Genomic DNA, 23,348 nt, shown 5'->3' with positions numbered 1-23,348 from the left:
AATCCCAGCACTTTGGGAGGCCAAGGTGGGTGGATCACCTGAGGTCAGGAGTTTGAGACCAGCCTGACTAATATGGAGAAACCCCGTTTCTCCTACAAATACAAAATTAGCTGAGCGTGGTGGTGCATGCCTGTAATCCCAGCTACTCGGGAGGGTAAGGCAGGAGAATCGCTTGAACCCAGGAGGCAGAGGTTGCAGTGAGCAAAGATCACACCACTGCACTCCAGCCTGCGCAACAAGGGAGAAACTCCATCTCAAAAAAAGAAAAAACTTCTTTACTTTGGATAAATACTTAGAAATGGAATTTCCAGGTCAGCCTTTAGATATTATTAATGGATTTAATATGAAAAACCTTTACTTGAGGATGTATAAAGCTTTAAAAGACAGGGTCCCTATTCTTAAGTTATAAATAAAGGAGCATTTGTAAGGTAATATTCAGAAAACATCAGATAATATCCTATAAAGTCCTCCTGTTCATGCTGATGACATTGGATGGCCAGTTAAGAATGACACTCCATTCTGTCCCCTGCAACCACAGTCCTGACATGTCTAAATGATACTGGCCCTATGAGAACACTGTGGACCTGAAAGCATTTCCTCAAGTTATCTTTTTAGCCTGTTGGTTTTAATCTAATGATGGGATATTGAAAGTGAATCTAATGGAGTAACATGATTATCCATCTGTTAGGGGGAATCAGAGACAGCTAGAGGAAGGGCAGAGCTCTTGTCTTAAGAGCTGAAGCAAGCAGCAGTGTTACTAGCAGAGCTACTGCACATCTGTACACATGGCTCCAATGGCTCTGACCTGTTTTTTTCCCAGTATGAACCTGATACATGAGGCAAGTTAGAAAATCAGAGTTGGCCAGGCATGGTGGCTCACGCCTGTAATCCTAGTACTTTGGGAGCCAACATGGGTGGATCACTTGAGGCCACGAGTTCGAGACCAGACTTGGCAACACAGTGAAACCCCGTCTCTACTAAAAATACAAAAATTAGCTGGGTGTGGCGGCAGGCACCTGTAATCCCAGCTATGGGAGGCTGAGGTTGCAGTGAGCCAAGATCAGGCCACTGCACTTCAGCCTGGGTGACACAGCAAGACTGTCTCAAGAAAAAAAAAAGGGAAAGGAAAGAAAATCACAGCATGTTAGCCACTTGCAGCTAAACACATATGCACAAAAATTATTCAGTAAAAGCAAAACAGTTTTCGTGTATCTTGAGATTTTGTTTTATACCCAAAGGAAGACAATATCTTTTATCTATGAACTACTGTTTGGAAAATGCCTTGTATATAACAAATGTTATGGTTTTCTTCTAATTGGGTCTTGAGGTCTCTCAGGAGAATGGCTATAAACTCTACCTCACTCTAATGGGGCTCTAGGGGAGGGGCCTGTGGGTCTTTAGAGTAGCCTTTCACCAGAAATTTCTTTTTCCTGGCCCACAGCCTAATGCTCAAGTGTCTGACCCATGACCAGGTGTCTCACAGGAAGCTTGTTTATACTGGCAGAGGCCCTTGTAACTTTTGTCTGACCTGTGTGCAGTTTATTCCTACCATGATACCCACTCTTTTTTTTTTTTTTTCTTGAGACGCACTCTCGATCTGTTACCAGGCTGGAGTGCAGTGGCACGACCTTGGCTCACTGCAACCTCCACCATCTGGGTTCAAGCAATTCTTCCTGCCTCAGCCTCCTGAGTAGCTGGGACTACAGGCACGCGCCAACATGCCAAACTAATTTTTGTATTTTTAGTACAGTCAGAGTTTCACCATGTTGGCCAGGATTGTTTTGAACCCTTGACCTCATGATCTGCCCTACTCAGCCTCAAAGTTCTGGGATTACAGGCGTGAGCCACCGCGCCTGATATTTTTTTTTTTTTTTGAGACAGGATCTTGCTCTGGTGCCTAGGCTGGAGTGCAGTGGCAGGAACACATTTCACTGCAGCCTTGACCTCCTAGGCTCAAGCAATCCTCCCATCTCAGCCTCCCAAGTAGGTGGGACTAGAGGCATGTCCCACTACATCGGGCTAATTTGTATATGATATATATTTTTGTAGAGATTGGGATTTGCCATGTTGCCCAGGTTGATCTTGAACTCCTGAGCTCAAGCAGTTCACCTGCCTTGGCCTCCCAAAGTGCTGTGATTACAGGTGTGGGTTACCAAACCCTGCCAATGTACATTTAATTATCAAAGTACTATCTATACTATTTTATGGAAGTACTAATTATCAAAGTGCAATAGAGGTTTTGTTGTTGTTGTAATTGTTGTTTTTCTTTTGAGACAGAGTTTCACTCTTATTCCCAGGCTGGAGTGCAGTGGTGAGATCTCGGCTCACTGCAACCTCCACCTCCCAGGTTCAAGCAATTCTCCTGCCTCAGCCTCCCAAGTAGCTGGGATTACAGGCATGTGCCACCACACCCAGCTAATTTTGTATTTTTAGTAGAGACTAAAATGGTCTCTCCATGTTGGTCAGGCTGGTCTCGAACTCCTGACCTCAGGTGATCCATCCTCCTTGCCCTCCCAAAGTGCTGGGTTTACAGGTGCGAGCCACTATGCCTGGCCAATAGAGGTTTTTAAACTTTTTGTAGATATTTTTGAAAGATCCTGTCTTCCTTTAAGGAAAGAGACAAGGCTGGGTGTGGTGGCTCATGCCTGTAATCCCAGCACTTTGGGAGGCCAAAGATGGATTGCTTGAGCTCAGGAGTTTGAGAGCAGCCTGGCCAAATGGCAAAACCTCGTTTCTACTAAAAATACAAAAAAAAATTAGCTGGGCATGGTGGCGCATGCCTATAGTCAAAGCTAATACAGAGGTTGAGGTGGGAGGATCACCTGAGCCTGGGAGTTTGAGGCTGCAGTGAGCTGTGATTGTGCCACTGTACTCCAACCTGGGCAACAGAACGAGACCCTGTCTTAAAGTAAAAACAAAAACAAAAAAATGAAACGAGAAAAAAAAACAAGAAAGAAAATGGTAAGGGGGAAGTGCCTATTTATTAAGCTTTTGTTGTAAATAGTAACTTGCATATCAGATGTTTACTGTAATATTCTTGAAGCTTTGCCAGGCCTACAGCTTGCTGTGTGCTTTTCAACTCTATTTCATTTATTTGGGAAATAATATTATATATCAATGTACTTTATTCATTCCAAGCTCTAACCATGGAATACTGGGAATGTCTCATTCTATGAAGGAGGTTTGCTGGCCACAACAGGAATATTCATGAACACGGAGGTACTTTGTTGAAGTTACACTAATTTTTTTACTCTTCCCCACTCTCAGACTAGCCGGTCCACTCACTATATTCTCTCCATCCTTCAGCACCTTTCCATCTCTTCCTTCGTCTTAAAAACCTTTCCTTTAATTTCAACAGTGCTGCCTGGGTTTGTCATTTCAGGGGTTGGGCATGTTCCAGGATCTGTCTATAGACTTCTCTCAGGAGGAATGGGAGTGCCTGGACGCTGCTCAGAAGGACTTATACAGAGATGTAATGATGGAGAACTATAGCAGCCTGGTCTCACTAGGTAAGGATGTCTATCCCCAAATAACTCATGAATTTTGGGTGTAGCTTTCAGTTCTCTGGGTGACTTTTCACCTGCTGCCTAGGGAATTGTTTTATGTTTTGTAGATTAATAGATGGGCAGCTCTTTGGGGTCACTCCATCTTCTCCATGCTTCAGACCTTTACACCTTTCTCTAGTCCTTCGTGAGTACTAAGGGACTAACTGAATTCAGGTACAGCACGAGTATGTCTTACTTCTTTTCTTTTTTTTTTTTTTTGAGATGAAGTCTCACTCTATCACCCAGGCTGGAGTGCAATGGCGCGATCTCAGTTCACTCCAACATTCATCTCGGGTTCAAGAGATTCTCATGTCTCAGCCTCCTGAGTAGCTGGGATTACAGGCAACCGCCACCACGCCTGGCCAATTTTTGTGTTTTTAGTAGAGACAGGGTTTCACCATGTTGGTCAGGCTGGTCTTGAACTCCTGACCTCAAGCACTCCACCTGTTTTGGCCTCCCAAAGTGCTGAGATTACAGGAGTGAGCCACTGTGCCTGGCCATCTTACTTCTTTTCTTATAAACAGGTCTCTCTATCCAAAGCCTGAAGTGATTTCCTTACTGGAGCAAGGGAAAGAGCCCTGGAGGGTTTCAAGGGATGTACTGGGAGGATGGTGCCCAGGTGAGTAAGGACTGAGAAGATGGGGAAGGTATTGCTGTTTAGAACCCAGCCCATCAGGGAGGCAGCACCGTAAAGGTATTGGTTGAGGAATCTGTTCTGCAAGTTACCATGTAAGAGTTGTGGCCTAAGACACATGGAGAAAAGTCAAGATACCCCCACCACACACACTTTTTAAAAATTTTTTTTTAATTTGTGAAAGAGTCTTCCTCAGTCACCCAGCCTGTAGAACAGTGACGCGATCACGGCTCACTGCAACCTCCGCCCCTGGGTTGAAGCAATTCTCCTGCCTCAGCCTCTAAAGGAACTGGCATTATAGGCACCTGTCACCATGCCCAACTAATTTTTGTATTTTTAGTAGAGACGGGGTTTCACCATGTTGGCTAGGCTGGCCTCCAACTCCTGACCTCAGGTGATCCACCTGCCTTGGCCTCCGAAAGTGCTGGTATTACAGGTGTGAGCCACTGTGTCTGGCCAAGAACCCCCTTTTACCTCCACCTCTTCAGTCTGTGCTACCCTCTTGTCATAATTTCTTTCCATTTCAAAGAATAATGTTCCCTTCTTCAGAAGCCATCCTGTTTCCTCTATCTCGGAGCTACTTCTTTCCCTTTAAAATTTAAACCCGTGTTGTTGCTTTAAAAACAAATCTTTTAAAATATATTTATTTTTCATACTGATCCTTGACTTTTTTTTGCCTTGTCTTTTCTTGGCTAGTTTTCCTTTAATGCAGCCATTTCATACATCAATGGATACTCATTCACTATTTATTTATTTATTTTTTTGATACAGAGTCTTACTCTGTAGCCCGGGCTGGAGTGCAGTGGCACGATCTTGTCTCACTGCAAGCCAATAAGCTCTTGGGGATGACCTGCCTACAAGCACAGCAAAACCTTTCCTGCGCATTTCTGCGCTGGAACGCCTACCCGCCCCGCCTAACCAAAACTTTACTATCACCCTTAGTGCCGTTTCCTGCACTTTCTTGCAGATTTGGACCAGGCACTGGAGACCCTCCCACATGGTCCACTCCCACCGCCCGGTGAGCACCCAGACCAACCTTGAGCACCGCCAGTCTTGTTATCAACAAACAGGCTAGTAAATTATAAAAAATAAAATAAAGGAAATGTAGCTGGGCATGATGGCATGCGCCTGTAATCCCAGCTACTCCGGAGGCTGATGCAGGAGAAGAGCTTGAACCCAGGAGGTGAAGGTTGCAGTGAGCCGAGATCGCGCCACTGCACTCCAGCCTGGATGGCAAGAGCGAAACTCCTTCTCGAAATAATAAATAAAATAAAGGAAATGGGGCTGGGTGTTGTGGCTCACGCCTGTAATTCCAGCAATTTTGGTGGCCGAGGTGGGCGGATCACTTGAGGTCAGAAGTTCGAGGCCAGTCTGGCCAACATGGTGAAACCCCGTCTGTACTAAAAATAAAGAATTAGCCAGGCATGGTGGCGGGCGCCTGTAATCCCAGCTATTTGTGAGGCAGAGGCACAAGAATCGCTTGAATCCCGGAGGCAGAGGTTGCAGTGAGCCGAGCTCGTGCCACTGCGCTCCAGCCTGGGCGACAGAGCAAGACTTCATCTTAAAATAAAATAGGCCGGCCGAGGGTGCTCATGCCTGTAATCACAGCTCTTTGGACGCCGAGGCGGGTGGATTGCCTGAGCTCAGGGGTTCAAGACTATCCTGGCCTACATGGTGAAACCCCATCTCTACTAAAAATGCAAAAATTAGCCGGGCATGGTGGCGCATGCCTGTAATCCCAGCTACTTGAGAGGCTGAGGCAGGAGAACGGTTTCAACCCAGGAGGCGGAAGTTGCAGTGAGCCGAGACCGCCACATTGCACTCCAGCTTGGACAAGAGGATTGAAACTCCGTCTCAAAAAAACACAAGTAAACAAATATAAAAGAAATAGACAAAGCAGACCTTAATGCATGAATTCAAACAAATGCTTTCACTGCCAGACTCCATCTTTGCAAAACTGAACCTAGGACAATGTGCACGTTTCTAACTAGCAATTCTGGAGGACAGATCAGGGAGGCAGCGTGAGCTTGCTTTTCTGCAATTTAATTGAATGGTCAGTAAAGTCAGTGTTCGCAGGCATTTTCGATGTTCTGTAGTGGGCTTCAGTTACTATGGCAGTGTGGCAGGCCAGGTTTCCAATAGCAACCGGAACAGTTTCTACTAACCCTTTACTATAATTTTGATGAATGCATAAGTTAACGTTAAAGAAATGAAGAAACTGGTGCCTGAGTATCAGGGATGGAATGTGAAAACCAACCCATTGAGACCCTGCCTGGGTTTTCTCAGACCCTAAATTCTGAATAGAATAATGATAGCATTCTTACACATTCACCTTGGCCTGTCTTAAGATTCAGAAACTTACCAAGACTCTAGAGAAATCTTTCCAGACGCTAGACCCGAGTTAAAAATTAGCTGCTGATTGAATGAAACACTCCTGCTTGTAGGTGCAATCCCACATGGAGCTTAAGAAGTATATAAGCACTAGAAAAAAAAAAAACTTGTAACTTTGAGTTCATCTGGTGAGTTACCCGGTGCTTCTCCCTGTAAGTGGCTGCAGAAATAAACTTCCTTCTTTCCCAGTCTGTCTGTGTCTTGTTATTGAACCATTGCGATGGACCTGCCCAGCAAAGTCCTCTTTTGTGTGGTTATCTGGGACTCCTTTTGGAGGGAACATTTAAAATTTTCCATTTCAAAGCATTCTGTTGGCACTCTTCCACTGTTTTTCTCTGCCTACCCTGGGACCTGTGTTCTCCTGGACTTGAATCTCCAGCCACAGAGCCTAGAAGCCCATTCCTACACATTCTGTGACTGTTCCCCAAACACAGGGAGAATTTGCGGAAAATAAGCCTAAAAGTCTTGCCATTCTTTGCAATAAACCCCACATTACAAACTGCTGAAAACAGGATTTTAGCCTGAATAGGTTTTTCCTCTATTTGAAACCAATCATTTCCCTTTAGAATTTTGGAGGGAAGTTTCCAAATCAATCAGTAAGCACCCCCCATCCCAGGTTTATCCTTATGTAATGTGCCCCCTCTGCACATGTAAGATTGAATAAACCTTGAAAATATTATGCTAAGTGAAAGAAGCCAGTCACAAAGGACCACATGTTATGTAATTCCATTTAAATAAAATGTCCAAAATAGACCAATACATAGAAACAGAAAGTAGATTAGTGGTGGCCCAGGGTTAGGGGAGTTGGGGGGAAATGGAGGGATATGGTGTTTACTTCAGGATAATGAAAATGATCTAAAATTTGTTGTGGTGATGTTTGCATAACAGTGCAAATATACTGAAAACCATTGAATTTTACACTTTAAATCAGTGGCTACTGTGGTATGTTATCAATATTTCTCAATAAAACTTCAAAAAAAATAGTGCCTATGTGTGTTTTTGTGTATTATTCCTCCAGAGTCCAGTCCATATATTTTACATTTGATGAAGAAATTAAGATTTTGTTTCTTCTTCTTTTTTTTTTTTTTTTTGAGACAGAATCTCCCTCCATTGCCCAGACTGGAGTGCATTGGCACAATCTTGGCTCAGTGCAACCTCCAGGCTAATTTTTGTATTTTCAGTAGAGACAGTGTTTCACCATGGTGGCTAGATGGTCTCAAACTTCTGAGCTAAAGTGAGTCCCCCACCTTGGTCTCCAAAATTGCTGGAATTAGAGGCATGAGCCACCGCACCCAGCCCAAGATTTAGTTTTTGTTGTTTTGATGCCCTAGGGCCATCTTATTCTACCTTAATTTCTGACGCATCATCTCAGTGGAAATTTTACATTAGGCCCCAAAGTATTTTCCTCTTTTTAAGATTTTGTCAGCTGAGTACAGTGGCTCACACCTGTAATCTCAACACTTTGGGAGGCCAAGGTGGGAGGATCAGTTGAGCCCAGGAGTTCAAGACCAGTCTCTGCAACATAGTGTGACACATATACCTACAAAAAAAATTTTAGTTAGGTGGGCATATTGGTTCATGCCTGTAGTCTCAGCTACTATGTAAGCTGAGGAGGGAGGATCACTTGAGCCCAGGAGGTTGAGGCTACAGTGGCCATGATTATACCACTGCACTCCAGCCTGGGTGACAGAGTGATACCCTGTCTTAAAAAACATTAATTGGAATTTTTTTTTAGAAAACAAAGTATACGCTTAGTGACTTGATACAAATGAATGAATTTGATAATCTACAGAAACCAAAACAAATAAATAAATAAAAACCCAAAGCCATTCTTCTTATGTGAATCTCTGGTGTCTCTGAATTACAAGAATTGTGAATTATGATTAATAACAAATATGCATGACAAGGACTCAATAAGGGATAGGCATTAATAAACTGCAATGCACAGTTACTAGAGTAAGGTCTTTAAAGATGTACAAGAAAAAGAAAGAAAAGGCATTGAAAAATTGCATTGCCTACCAAAACGCTAAAGTTTACCTAAGTCCATTAATCAGCACACACACACACACACACGCGCAATGGGTGTGCAAAATGGTCAACACAGTCCCCTATAAATGTATCCTTTTATTAATAGGCCTGTGGGGGCAAGAGATGAGGTTCTATAGATCCTGGAATCAGGGATGGGGAATCTGTGGGGTCCCTGGGGTGAGAGATGATGATCTCTAGTGATGGGTGGTCTTTGGGATAGTGATGAGGTCCATGGAATCAATTCTTGTGGATATATAGGGTCAGTGATGAGGGAATCTGGTGTCAGTGATGGGATGTGTGTGGAATCAATCTGTGAAAGCCAGATTTGTGGTGTCATCTCTCAGGCTGACACATCCTGATCTGTGTGTCAGTGGTGGAAATTCTATGGGGTCAGAGTGTGACTGTCAGGTCCCTGACACTGTGTGTTCTGGGTCTGGCCAAGTGCACAGATTCCCTTGCCTGGTCCTGGCTGGAGAGGCCCTTCTCAAGGACTCCTCACATGAAAGGTGGGTTGGTGGTGGGTTTTGTTTTTGTTTTGTTTTGTGGTGGAGGTGGGGGTGGGTTGGCTTTTTCTTTAGGATGTAGTTTTGCCTCTTAGAGACCACAGACGCATGCAGCTTTTAGGAAGAATTTTTGTCTGGGTGGTCACTAGGTCCTTTGGGCCAAGCCATCTAATGGGAGTAAAGCTGACCATTCCCTCAGTGCAGTTCAGATCTAGACGGCCGTTTTAAGGTGTCCTCAAGGTGGCGTGCAAGTGGGTTGTGGCTTTGAGTGGCAGGTGTGTGGGAAGAAACAACTAAGAAGACCCGGGAGCGCTCCTTGGCTGGATCTGTCACAGCTGGAAGAACAGCCTCCCTAACCCATCAGGCGCCAATGGGAGGTACCTCTGGACTGTGAGAGGCTGGTGGAGGCAGGACCTCCAGACATAGAGATTCTGGGCACAGAAGCCTGTTACTGCCAGATGCTGAGGCATTGCCACGGGATTCAAGGGCATTTCGGGTCAGATCAGAGCCTTTCTCAGATAATTATTTCGGTAACTGGGGAGCTCCTGTCCAGCGCACGCCCCCGTGAAGGCCTAATGTGCGCTCTCCCGCAAAGTCTTCTTTGGTCTGAGAACCACTTGTTTCTTACATCCCTGTGCTAATCTCACCATCTGCTCCTACATACCCCAGGCATTTGCCACATGCTGGTCCTCTCTTTCCTGACAGGCGGCCATGTGTCCAGCTTCTGTGAGGACAGTTCAAATTATGGAGGAGGGGGCAGGTGCACGGCAGCAGTGCTGAGGGGAGTACCGGGCAGTTGGGGGAGCAGGGGCTCATTTTTCTTTGTAGCTCAGATTCCTAAGCCTGTGACTTTGAGTATCGGTGTCTTCCTTGCAATGTTTCAATCTGAGGCTCTTGGGGAGAGTGCAGAATTGGAGCCCGATGGAAGCCTGGTGGGGAGAGGGGTGGGTGGAGGGAACATGGAGAATGTGTCAGGTGGTGTCTATTCCTGGCACCTTACTTTGCCTGCTAGAGTTTCCCAGTCTGTTCCAGATGCACTCTCTCGACCCTGAAGGGATCTGAGGGGGGATGTTGGTCGCCAGTTTGTGCTCCCCTGGACTCAATTGGAATTGGTCCCACAAAGAGTTATTTATTTATTTATTTATTTATTTATTTATTTATTTGGAGGGAGTTTTGCTGTCACCCAGGCTGGAGTGCAGTGGGGCAATCTTAGCTCACTGCCACCTCTGATTCCCAGGTTCAAGTGATTCTTCTGCTTCAGCCTCCCTAGTAGCTAGGACTACAGGTGTCGACCACCACATCTTGCTAAATTTTTTATTTTTAGTAGAGACAGGGTTTCACAATGTTGGTCAGGCTGGTCTTGAACTCCTGACCAGGTGATTGACCCACCTTGGCCTCTCAAAGTGCTGGGATTACAGGCGGGAGCCATCACACCCTGCCAATCCCACAAATTTAGGCATTATGGTACATTGCTACTTTTGAATCACTTATTTTTTACTTGTGTTTTGCCACCTCCTTTTATTGATTGATTGACACAGAGTCTCGCTGTGTCACCCAGGCTGAACTGCAGTGGCACAATCTCAGTTCATTGCAACCTCTGCCTCCCGGGTTCAAGCGATTCTCCCGCCTCAACCTTCCAAGTAGCTGGGATTACAGGTGCATGCCGTCATGCCTGGCTAATTTTTGTATTTTCAGTAGAGACAGGGTTTCACCATGTTGGCTAAACTGGTCTCGAACTTCTGACCCCAAGTGATCCACCTGCCATGGCTTCTCAAAGTGCTGACATAGGCATAAGCCTCCTTGCCCGGACTTCCCTCCTTTTACTTCAGGTATTTTAAACGTTTTCTTTCCTCCATCTATTTAATTATATGTGATTGCCTTGAGGATTTCAGCTTGAATTAAAATTACATATATTTACCTCTCTTTATTAATATTTAAACATATTAAAATAATGCATGTTCATAATGAAAATGAAACATTACAAATAAATACACAGGAAAGGCAGTATTCCCCCTCCAGTTCCACTCTTGAAATAACCAGTTAACAAGATGATGAGTATCTTTCCATGATGTTCTCCAAGATTCATATAAGTATTGGCCAGCAAACAACAGAATATATAGGCCAGGTGTGGTGGCTCATGCCTGTAATCCCAACACTTTGGGAGACTGGAACGGGTGGATCTTTTGAGGTTAGGAGTTCGAGACTAACCTGGCCAATATGGTGAAACCCCATCACTATAAAAAGTACAAAAATTATTTGGGCACGGTGGCGAGCACCTTAATCCCAGCTACTTGGGAGGCAGAGGCACGAGAATCTCTTGAACCCAGGAGGAGAAGGTTGCAGTGAGCCAATATCACATTACTGCACTCCAACCTGGGTGACAGACTGAGATTCCATCTCAATAAATAAGTAAATACATAAAATAAAGAGAAAAAAAGAAAGATGAAAGAAAGAAAAAGAAAGAAAGAAGAAAGAAAGAAAGAAAGAGGAAGGGAGGAAGGAAGAAAGAAAAAGAGAGAAGTCATGTGCTCAGGTTGCTAAGATCAATGGTAAGAACAAATCCTCTGATGGTGAAAATGTAAGAAAGAAAAATAAATTTCTGTTAGTATTGTTTGTTGCAACCCAAGCTCTAAAAAGTACAGCCATGTGTGTGATAAGTGCTTAGTTAAGATGAAAAAGGCATTAAATTTGTGCTTGGAAATCATAAACAGAAATGTGTTCTGATTGACAGCAATTGGGTCAATGCTACCCAAGTTTCAGGCATCCACTGCGGGTCTTAGAACACATCTCCTGCAGATAAGGGAGGGCTACTATATAACGTTTCTTTCTTTTTTCTTTAATTATAAAGCATTCTCCTTTTTTAATATAACAATTGCCCACATATATCACTTTAGGTATAAAGATATTAGGATACCTTTATAGTAGATAAAAAGCTAACTCATTCTTTGTAAGAGTTAAAGTATCTTTCATTATATGAGCATTTTAAGATATTAAAGTACTTTTGCCACCAACAATAGCGCTTCTGTAAATATTCTTCTACTTATATCTTTATTAATTTTTACTTCTGCTGAAACAAATTGCATGAGGAAACAACTGTATGTGTATAAAGTGTAATATAAGTATATATATTTAATATGTGTATATACAACTTAATATATACACATACATACAATAACATACAATTTTTTTGTTTTGTTTTTTTGAGATGGAGTTTTGCTCTCTCATCCAGGCTGGAGTGCAGTGGTGTGATCGGCTCACTGCAACTTCCACTGTTTGGTTCAAGTGATTCTCCTGCCTCAGCCTCCTGAGTAGCTGGGAATACAGGCATCTTCCACCATGTCCAGCTAACTTCGTTTTTTTAGTGGAGATAGGTTTTCACCATGTTGGCCAGGCTGCTCTCAAACTCCTGACCTCAAGTGATCAGCCCACCTTGGCCTCCCAAAATGCTGGAATTACAGGCATGAGCCACCGTGCCCGGCCTAACATATACAATTTAATGTATATACAAATATAGGTTGGGTGCAGTGGCTCACTCCTGTAATCCTAGCTCTTTGGGGAGCTGAGGTAGGGGATTGTTTGAACCCAGGAGTTTGAAATCAGCCTGGGCATCATGGTGAAACCCTATCTGTACAAAAAACACAAAAATTAGCTGGGTGTACTTGCAGGTGCTTGTGGTCCCAGCTACTCAGGAGACTGAGGTGGGAGGATAGCTGGAGCCTGGGAGGTCGAGGCTGCAGTGAGTTGTGATCATGCCACAGCACCCCAGTGTGGGTGACAGAGTGAGACCCTGTCTCAGACAAAAACAAAAACAAACCAAATATAATGTTTATGTGCTACACACTTGATTTCTTTCCAAAGGGTTATATAACACTGTACTTTCACCAGCAATATATGCGAGTAATCATTTCCTACATACTATCACTTGTGTGCAGTCAAGGAAACTTAGTAGGCCTGAATTGCCCAAACCTGGCACACTCCAAAGAAAGGTTTGGCTCTAATCTAGCTCCCGGGAAATAACGTCTAAGTCCTTGGAATCTTCTGCCTATCTGGGAGTTAACAACGTGATTTATGATGGAGACCTTGGACCATGCAGTGTCAGCTTGACCTTGGGAAGGGTGGAGACAGAGAAACTAAGGTCATCCAAGTGGGTGCTCTTGTCCGTGTGACCAACCTCCAGTAAAATGCTCAACACCAAGGCTCAGGTAAGCTTCTTGTTGGGGAGTATTTTCTGTACTTTTTGCCACATATCGCTGGGTGAATTAAGCACTGTCCACACGATGTCACTGGGAGAGGACAACTGGAAGCTTGTGTTTTGTCTCTCCTGGACTCTGCCCTGTGCACCTTTTTTTGCTGCTGATTTTAATCTGTATCTTTTTGTTGTAATAAACTATGAATATAACAGCTTCACTTGGTTTTGTGAGTCTTTCTAATTAATCACTAAACATTTGGGACCTCAGAACACAATGTTGTTTCTTCTTTAATTGAATTTTCCATGTTATGTAAGAAACCTATGTGCATAATTGAAAAATCACAAACTAAGAAAGAGGTTTCCATGCAGTCTACTCCCCCACCCTGTTTCTCCAATGCTCCCGGGTCTACTTCCTGAATAATCAAATGTTTAAATTTTCTAAACTATTTCTAATCTATATATCTGAGTGCTTATCTCTGTATTATATAATAGGCAGATCCTCCTTCTCAATATATCAACTTGATATATTACTTGATGTCTTCCTGTTCTGACAGCTGATGACTTGGCTGACACTCACCCCTTACCCCAGTGCCTGGACCACTTTTTAAACATGGTGCTGTCACCATTTTCTTTTTCTTTTCTTTTCTTTTTTTTTTTTTTTTTTTTGAGGCAGAATATTGCTCTGTCACCCAGGCTAGAGTGCAGTGGCATGATCTGGGCTGACTGCAACCTCAACCTCCCATATTCAAGTGATTCTCCTGCCTCAGCCTCTGGAGTAGCTGGGATTACAGGGGCACACCACCACGCCTGGCTAATTTTTGCATTTTTTGTAGAGACGGGGTTTCACACTCTCAGCCAGGCTGGTCTTGAACGCCTGACCTCATGATCCACCCATCTCAGCCTCCCAAAGTGCTGGGACCGCACCCGGCCACTCTCACTATTTTCAATGGCTCTCTTGGTCACCTTTCACTCGGGAGAGTAGCTGAGGCAGGAGAATCACTTGAACCCGGGAGGTGGAGGTTGCAGTGAGCTGAGATGGTGCCATTGCACTGCAGCCTGGGCAACAAGAATGAAACTCTGTCTAAAAAATAAATAAATAAAACAGAAAAGGAAAGAAAAGTAGCTCTTCCTCCATATACCTGTAAGGATCTTTGTCTTAATTTTCTTCATGTCTTAATATCATTCTTGTCTTGTCAGAGATCATCCTATCTGAAATTGAAACTATTTACTGCTTCCCTTTTTTTCCATAGCACTTAAATTTTTTTTTTTTTTTTTTTTTTTTTTTTTGAGATGGAGTCTCGCCCTGTCACCCAGGCTGGAGTGCATTGGTGTGATCTTGGCTCACTGCAACCTCCGCCTCCCAGGTTCAAGTGATATCCTGCCTCAGCCTCCCAAGTAGCTGGGATTACAGGCATCAGCCACCATGCCTGGTTAACATTTTTTTTTTTTTTTGTATTTTAGTAGAGACACAGTTTTATCATGTTGGCCAGGCTGGTCTTGAACCCCTTACCTCAGGTGATCCAAACCACCTCGGACTCCCAAAGTGTTGGGATTACAGGGGTGAGCCACCACACCCAGCCCTGGCTAATTTTTGTATTTTTAGTGGAGACAGGGTTTCACCATATTGGCCAGGCTGATCTCGAACTCCTGACCTCAAGTGATCTCCCTGCCTTGGCCTCCCAAAGTGTTGGGATTACATGCATGAGCCACTGTGCCTGGACTGATTTTTGACAAATCATCTCTGTTCTTCTATTATGTCCACTAGAATGTAAACTTGATGAGAGCAGGAGATATTGTCAGTTTTGTTCAATGCTATTTGTCCCTAGAGCATAGAACTGTACCATGCACATGGTAAGGAGACAAATATTTGTTGAATGAATATATTGAGCAGCTGTTCTCAGACTTTTTGGTCTCAGAAATTCTTTACTCTCTGTTTCTTTACTCCTGACGTCAGGTGATCTGCCCACCTTGGCCTCCCAAAGTGCTAGGATTATAGGAGTGAGCCACCACGCCAAGCCGCCCAACTAATTTTTGTATGGTAGTAGGCACCGGGTTTTGCCATGTTGGGCAGGCTGATCTTGAACTCCTGACCTCAAGTGATCACCAACCTCAGCCTCCAAAAGTGCTGAGATTACAGGCATGAGCCACCGCACACGACTAAATACACCAAAAACTTTAGATAAGTGAATTTGGAGGAAATATTTATAACAGATAAAATGGACAAACAGATAATTCTAATTTACTGTCTCTCTGACTTAATAAAATATTAGTCAATACCCTAAGAAGAAAGGAACAAAATCTAAAAATTCACCCTTCACAAACACAAATAGTCAGAAAACAAAGTCAAAACCTAAGAACTTGTTGACCACTTATCTCTCCGTTGAAAACAGCTCTTGAATGTTTTGAACTAGGATGGAATTCAGATTAGGAAATTTTTAAAATATTTTTTAAAGTTTCACTTTTTGGAATTTAAAATTAATCCAAATTATGTAATATACAACATTTGGAATTTACCAATCAGTACTCTATCATTTTATTTTTCACTCTTCAAATAATTTCTTGTTCAAGAGTTTAAAATGCTTTTTAAATTAATAGCTTCTGCAGGCTATAGTCTGTAGAGACTGTCTCTACAAAAAATAAAAATATATATACTTTTAAATATATATAAATTATATATTTATTTAAATGTATATGTTTTAAGTATATAAAATATATTTTTAAAATTTCATTTTTTTGCCAGATCGTATGGTAAGCATATGTTTAGACTGGCAGGAACTTGCAAAACTGCCTTCCACAATGGCTGTCCCACTTTGCATTCTCAGCAGAAATAGAGATGAGTTCCTGTCACTCCATATCTTCACCAGCATTTGGTGTTGGTATTTGCATTCAAGCCAGTCTAAGAGATGTGTAATGGTATCACATGGTTGTTTTAATTTGAATCCCCTTGTGATATATGGTGTTGAGCATCTTTTCAGAGGTCTAAGAAATGTGCTGGGCATGGTGGCACATGCCTGTGGTCCCAGCTACTCAAGAGGCTGAGGCGGGAGGGTTACTTGAGCCCTGGAGGTTGGGGCTGCATTGAGCCATGATTGCACCACTGCACTCCAGCCTGAGTGACAGAGATAAAACCTGTCTCAAAAAGATAAATAAGGCCAGGTGTGGTGACTTATGTCTGTAATCCAAGCACTTTGGAAGGCCAAGGTGGATGGATCACGAGGTCAGCAGATCAAGACCATCCTGGCTGACACAGTGAATCCCCATCTCAACTAAAAATACAAAAAATTAGCCAGGTATGGTGGCTGGTGCCCGTAATCCCAACTACTCAGGAGGCTGAGGCAGAAGAATCGCTTGAACCCGGGAAGCAGAGGTTGCCATGAGCCGAGATCACGCCATTGCACTCCAGCCTGGGTGACAGAGTGAGACTCCATCTCAATAAATAAAAATAAATAAATAAATAAATGACTTAATTTTTAGAACAGTTGTAGGTGTACAGAAAAATAGAGCAGAAGGCATATTGAGCTCTAATAGCTGCCTCACACCATAGTACACACACTTCCTCTATTATCGTCTTGTTAGTGTGGTAATTTGTTATGCTTGATGAGCCAATATCGATATTATTAAGTTCATGGCCAATATTAAGATTCACTCTCTGTGTTCTACCATTTATGGGCTTTGACAAATGCTTAAGAACATATATCCACCATTATAGCATCACACAGAAAAGTTTCACTGCCCTAAAAATCTTCTGTGCTCCACCTATTCATCCTTCCCTCTGCTCAAGCCTCTGGCGACCACTGAACTTTTTATAATACCATCTGCCTGGTTTTGCCTTTTCTAGTATTCCATATAATTGGAACTCTATACTACGTGGCCTTTCTGTATTGGCTTATTTCACTTAGAAATATGTGTTTAAGATTCCTCCATGTCTTTTCATGCCTTGGTAGTTCATTTCTTTTTATTCATGAAGAATATTCCATTGTATGAACGTTTCAGAGTTAGTTTATCCATTCCTCTATTGTAGGATATCTTGGTTACTTCCAGTCTTTTTCAGTTGTGTATAAGCTGCTGTAAACATTCATGTGCAGGATTTGAGTGGATATAAGTTTTCAAATATTTGGGTATATACCAAAGAATGCAATTGCCAGATTGTATTTAAACATACAAGGATGCAGATGCCATACACACAAATATGTATGTGTATGTCATACTCATATACAATTTTAAATACATATATATGTTCTATGGATATGTAAGTATTTCTCTATTTTCACAGAAATGTCACTCTAAATCAGTACCTAGGAAGGGTCATCATTTTCTTAATCTACAAATCAAGACACAGTATGAGTGGCTGCACCCTAGTTTAATAAGTCCTGTATTATTGAGGATGTTTTCCTGTTTCCTTTGTCATTGTTGTTGTTGTTTGGTTTTGAGACAGAATTTCACTCTTTTGAGTCAAGTGGTGTGATCTCAGCTCACTGTAGCCCCCTGAGTAGCTGGGATTATAGGTGCCCACCACCACGACCAGCTAATTTTTGTATTTTTAGTAGAGACAGGGTTTTACCATGTTGGCCAGGCTGGTCTTAGCTCCTGACCACAGGTGATCCATCCACCTCAGCCTCCCAGAATGCTGAGATTACAGGCATGAGCCACCACGCTTGGCTGCTTTCACCATTTCAGACTGAGCTTGGAGAAGAACCTGAGGAAAAACATGACTTTAAAATTTTGATGAATGGAGAAATCTCTTTCCATTCACCTTCCTTTCCTCTATTTCACTCTTATTTTAAAATATACAAACAAAGATATGGATACATAGTTATTAAATAAACATCTGTGTGATACCTATCCTGGTGAAGAAATAGAGCACTATCACCACCGAGAAGTCCTCTGTATGCCCCTAACTGATCCTAAAGTCTTCCTTCCCCTTATTAGTAACAGATATAACAGATATCCACATTACCTGTGGATATCTGCCATCCTCTCCTTGGTTCTCTTTATAATTTTATTATGTATTTTATATCTTTTTTTTTTTTTGGAAATGGAGCCTCACTTTGTCACCCAGGCTGGAGTGTAGTGGCATGATCTTCACTCACTGCAACCTCCACCTCCCAGATTCAAGCAATTCTCATGCCTCAACCTCCCAAGTAGCTGGGATTACAGGCATGGGCCATGTGCCACCATGCCTGGATAATTTTTGTATTTGTAGTAGAGATGGGGTTTTGCATGTTGGTCAGGCTGGTTTAGAACTCCTGACCTCAGTGCCTGGCCTTATTATGCATTTTTTATATGCCTAAAGTAAAGTCTGATTTTGCCTGGTTTTTCTCTTACATAATTGGAGTAAAAGTCTGTATCCTGGTGCATCTGGCCCATTTTACTCAATATTAAGTATTTAAGATTCACACTTAGCATTGTTTCTGCATTCTATTAAAACAGTACACCAGCCAGGCATATGGCTCATGCCTATAATCCCAGAACTTTGGGAGGCCGAGGCAGGCAGATCACTTGAGGTCAGGAGTTCCAGACCACCCTAGCCATCATGTTGAAACTCCATCTCTACTAAAACTACAAAAATTAGGCCATGTGGTGGCTAATGACTGTAATCTCAGCACTTTGGGAGGCCAAGGCACGTGGATCACAAGGTCAGGAGAAGGAGGCAATCCTGGCGAACACGGTGAAACCACATCTCTACTAAAAATACCAAAAATTAGCCAGGCGTGGTGGCACATGCCTGTAGTCTCAGCTACTCAGGAGGCTGAGGCTGGAGAATCACTTGAATCTGGGATGCAGAGGTTGCAGTGAGCCAAGTTTGCACCACTACACTCCAACCTGGGTGACAGAACAAGACTCTGTTAAAAAAAAAAAAAAAAGATTAGACAGGTGTGGCGGTGTGTGCCTGTAATCCCAGTTATTTGAGAGGCTAAGGCAGGAGAATCAGTTGAACCTGGGAGGTGGTGGAGGTTGCAGTGAGCCAAGATGGCACCCTGTACTCCATCCTGGGCAATAGAGTGACAGTGTCAAAAAAAAAAAAAAATACCGAGGCGCAGTGCCTGCCACCTGTAATCCCAGCACTTTGGGAGTCTGAGATAGGTGGATCACCTCAGGACAGGAGTTTGAGATCGGCCTTACCAACAAGGTGAAACCCCATCTCTAGTAAAAATATAAAAATTTACCAGGAGTGGCTGCATGCACCTGTAATCCCAGCTACTGGGGAGGCTGAGACAGGAGAATTGCTTGAACCCGGGAGGCAGAGGTTGCTGTGAGCCGAGATCGCACCACTGCACTCCAACCTGGGCGACTAAGTAAGACTCTGTCTCAAAAAATATATACAAATTTATATTTGTATACATAAAATAAATATAAAAAAATAAATAAAAATAGAGTACACCAGAGTGTATCCCTTCATTGTTGGTGGACATGTGGGTTGTGTTCATTTTTGTCAGTTACAAATGATGTTGTTGTGAACATGTTTGTATTTCTATTTGGTTACCATTAGTGAGTATTTATGTACAGTATAAAGCAAGAGGTGAAACCATAGGTTACAGGGTAAACATATCTTCAGTTTTACTAGGTATTATTGGTTTCATCCCAATGTTAACACACCAACGGACAGTCTTACAAAGTCTGATAATTCCCAAATCTTTGCATTCTTCTTGACACTTAATTTTGTCAAAATTTTAATTTGAGTCTTTTGGTGGGTATGTGGCAATGATTGTGATATTAATTTACTTGGCCTTTTCTTCTCTGTAACAGGCCCTGTCAAGATACATGTGTGGCGTGGCAGGGGTAGGAGCCCCTAGAGGTAGCATGGGCTCTGGAATCCTTAATCATCCTATGTGAAAAAGTTGCTGGGGCTGTGATTTTTTTTTTTTCGAGACAGAGTTTAGCTCTTGTTGCCCAGGCTGGAGTGCAATGGCACTATCTCAGCTCACTGCAACCTCTGCCTCCCAAGTTCAAGTGATTCTCCTGCCTCAGCCTCCCAAGTAGCTGGGATTAGAAGCATGTGCCACCACACCCAGCTAATTTTTTGTATTTAGTAGAGATGGGGTTTCACCATGTTTGTCAGGCTGGTCTTGAACTCCTGACCTCAGGTGATCCACACACCTCAGCCTTCTAAAGTGCTGGGATTACAGGCATGCATCACTGCACCCTAATATTTCCTGTGTGCAATGGTGTAGCCAGGGTACAAAGCCAGTTCTTAATGATTCTGTCATCCAAATATTATATCTTCTCGATTCCCCTTGAGATATGCTCATTCCTCCATACAATTAAACAATCTCAATTACTCTTGAAGGAGCATAAAATCCTCCCTGTCTAATCATGGGTCCTTCCAAATTATTTGTTGGCTTGTGTTTAAAATATAAAAAACAGAATGTAGATTTTGTTTTCTTCTTTCTGCTTAACCTGAACAAAATGTCATAGATACCTCTTAGCCTGTTGCTAAACCAAGAAGAGTCACTTGAATAATGAACAAGAGTGGAGGGAAACCACATGGATAATTTATCATTACACTATCATCACATACATGGAATGCATCAATGAAACTTATGAAAAGAATTGAGTCATTTGTGGAAAAGTGTAAAGAGAATATAGGAGATGTCTCAAGTGAAGAGAAAAAAGCTGCAGAAAATAATTACAAAAAAAAGAGTGTTAATATGTAAATACAAATTCAGAGATTCAGGAGCATGAAGGGCTAAGTTAAGGGAAAAAATAATTATCAATATTTTCTTATTCATTATGGAGAGCAGGATGAATTCTTAAAAGGTCAAATAATTGTGAGTCTGATATATCTGATGATAATTTGTATTTTGTATTTCTAATGTTGTAAATGGTTATAAATTCACAGTCATTATTCCTATTTCCTTTAGACTAGTGACTATGGGTTTGATTGACAAAAACCCATTGGGTTAGTATCATTATCTATGTGTGTTCATCATGCTGTATGTTAAAATAAGTCCATCAATTTTTGTCTTGTGTTTGCTTTCATTTCATTTTAGTTTAGTTTCTTTGGACAGGGTCTCACTCTGTCACCCAGGCTGGAAGTGCAGTGGCATGACCAAAGCTCACTGCAGCCCATATATCTCCAGGCTCAGGTGATCCTCCTACCTCAGCCTCCCAAGTAGCAGGGACTACAGGCATAAGCCACCACACTTGACTAATTTTTGTATTTTTTGTAGAGATGGGGTTTTGATATGTTGATCACGCTGGTCTCAAACCCTTGGACTCAAATGATCCCCAGCCTGTTTTTATTTTATTAATTGGCTGATTCATTCAGACACATAATTATCAAGTCAAATCTCACTCTCTCCTTAGCATTTCCCTTCAGTTTAGCTGAGAAAATCTATTCCTATTTTAAAACCTATAGGATTATTCGAGTGTGGTGGCACATGCCTGTAATCCCAGGTACTCAGGAGGCTGAGGCAGGAGTATCACTTGAACCCGGGAGTGATATAGTGATTATATATAGTATACAACTATATAGTGATTATAGTTTATAATTTTAACTATATCATGTCTTCTGCCTCATAAGTACCACTGGACAAGGTCCCTTTTATGTACTCAGCTTCTGTCAGAGGTAAGTGTATTTTGAAGTGGAGAGCAAAGATAAGTGCAAAATTGGCATGGGGAACTAAGGTAATTATGAAAGTTCCAGATACAAAGAGAGAGGGCTCAATATGCCAGCAGTTCTCTACCAATCCATCCTAGCATTCTTCTTTTAGGATTGCCTAAATAATGCAGGAGATGGGTGCAAGACACACAAGTGTTCCAGAAACATCTAAACAAGGTACAGAGAAGAGGATAAGATAAAATAAGATGAGATAAGAATATTAGGAATGTCTTGTTCAGAAGATTGTCTACAGAGGCAAAAGGGACAGTTTCATTTTGCTGAGGGAAACAAGGTGGTAAGAACCCTCCTGGGGAAGACCCCCGCTTACCCTGATACAGAAAGAAGGTGTAAAATATCGTAATGGGAGAGCATCAGGCTGAGATAGCTCCCATGGCCTGGGTTTCTACATAGACAAAATGAAACAAGCTTAGCCCATCAACAAGTGGCCCACTGAGTATTAGCTGTGTAATGAGAGACCTACCACCAGGATAGTTCAAATAATGCAACTGCCCAAATTTTTGCCAATCAAATAATTTCTCTACTCTACTTCTATATTCACCCTATAAAAGCCTTCCTTACAAACACCTTCAGTAGATCCTCCAACCACTTTCAGTTTGGTGCTGCCTGATCCATGAATCTCTGTTTGCTCAAATAAACTCTTTAAAATTTTATAGGCTTAAGTTTATCTATTTTTTTTTCTCATTTTTAAAAATTGAGATGGAATCTTCCTATGTTGTCCAGGCTGGTCTTAAACTCCTGATCTCAAGGGATACTTCTGCCTCAGCCTCCTGAGTAGCTGGAATTATAGATGTGTGCCTCCACACCCAGCTTACATTTATCTTTAAACAAGGGTTTGACCCCTTTCTGAAATATATTTCTGTGAAGACCTGTACCCTCAGTGACACGGCAGGCTCATTTTAGACCATCGAGCACTTTTGTCTCTGGACCACAATTTGCCCTTTGTGACCTGCTCTACTAAGAAATTCAAGTGTAATTCAAGTTAATTTACCCTCTGCTGATCAGGGGAGATTGCTCTGGGTGCAAGTTCAAGACAGGCACTCACATCTTCTTTGGTACCCAAATCTCAGCATCACACAATACACCCATGTAATAAACCTGCACAGATTCCCTCCGGAATCTAAAATGAAAGTGGAAATTCATTAAAATTTTAATTTCACTTTATTACAAAACAAAGATAAATTTACTTCTTTCCAATTTTGATATATATATTATACTGATGTACACTCTGTATTCTATGATGAATTATACTGATTGAATTTCACATTTTAAACTAACACTGAATTGCTTTGAAAAACTCTATTGGGTCATAATGTATTATGTTTTTAATATATTTTAATACAATTTGCAAAAATTCTGTTTTAAAATTACATCTATGTTCCATAAATAAATAAATATGTAAAAAATAATAAATGTATTATTCAAGTAAAGATTATTG

The 23,348-nt window shown here is 42.1% G+C and overlaps 2 long non-coding RNA genes across 12 annotated transcripts in view; one reads left to right on the top strand and one right to left on the bottom strand.

Annotated features, from left to right (window-relative positions):
- LOC134760542 (uncharacterized) overlaps positions 1 to 23,348 on the bottom strand; it is a 105,581-nt gene that overhangs the window by 62,819 nt on the left and 19,414 nt on the right. For 9 of the 11 annotated variants that reach the window (XR_010138199.1, XR_010138203.1, XR_010138201.1 and 6 more), the window contains exons 5-7: positions 22,902 to 23,030; positions 17,852 to 17,986; positions 6,542 to 6,660 (exon numbers count right to left, since the gene is read on the bottom strand). This is a non-coding gene — a long non-coding RNA (uncharacterized LOC134760542). The remainder of the gene's footprint in view (positions 1 to 6,541; positions 6,661 to 17,851; positions 17,987 to 22,901; positions 23,031 to 23,348) is intronic. The other 2 variants (XR_010138197.1, XR_010138204.1) reach the window with 2 other exon arrangements.
- On the top strand, positions 1,588 to 6,545 carry LOC112131547 (uncharacterized). Its single transcript, XR_008515419.2, has 3 exons — positions 1,588 to 3,509; positions 4,070 to 4,164; positions 5,147 to 6,545. It is a non-coding gene; the product is annotated as an uncharacterized LOC112131547 (long non-coding RNA).

Source organism: Pongo abelii, chromosome 19 (genome assembly GCF_028885655.2).
Source record: "Pongo abelii isolate AG06213 chromosome 19, NHGRI_mPonAbe1-v2.0_pri, whole genome shotgun sequence".
In the NCBI taxonomy this organism is placed as follows: Eukaryota; Metazoa; Chordata; class Mammalia; order Primates; family Hominidae; genus Pongo; species Pongo abelii.
This window is presented reverse-complemented; position numbering and strand designations above follow the sequence as displayed.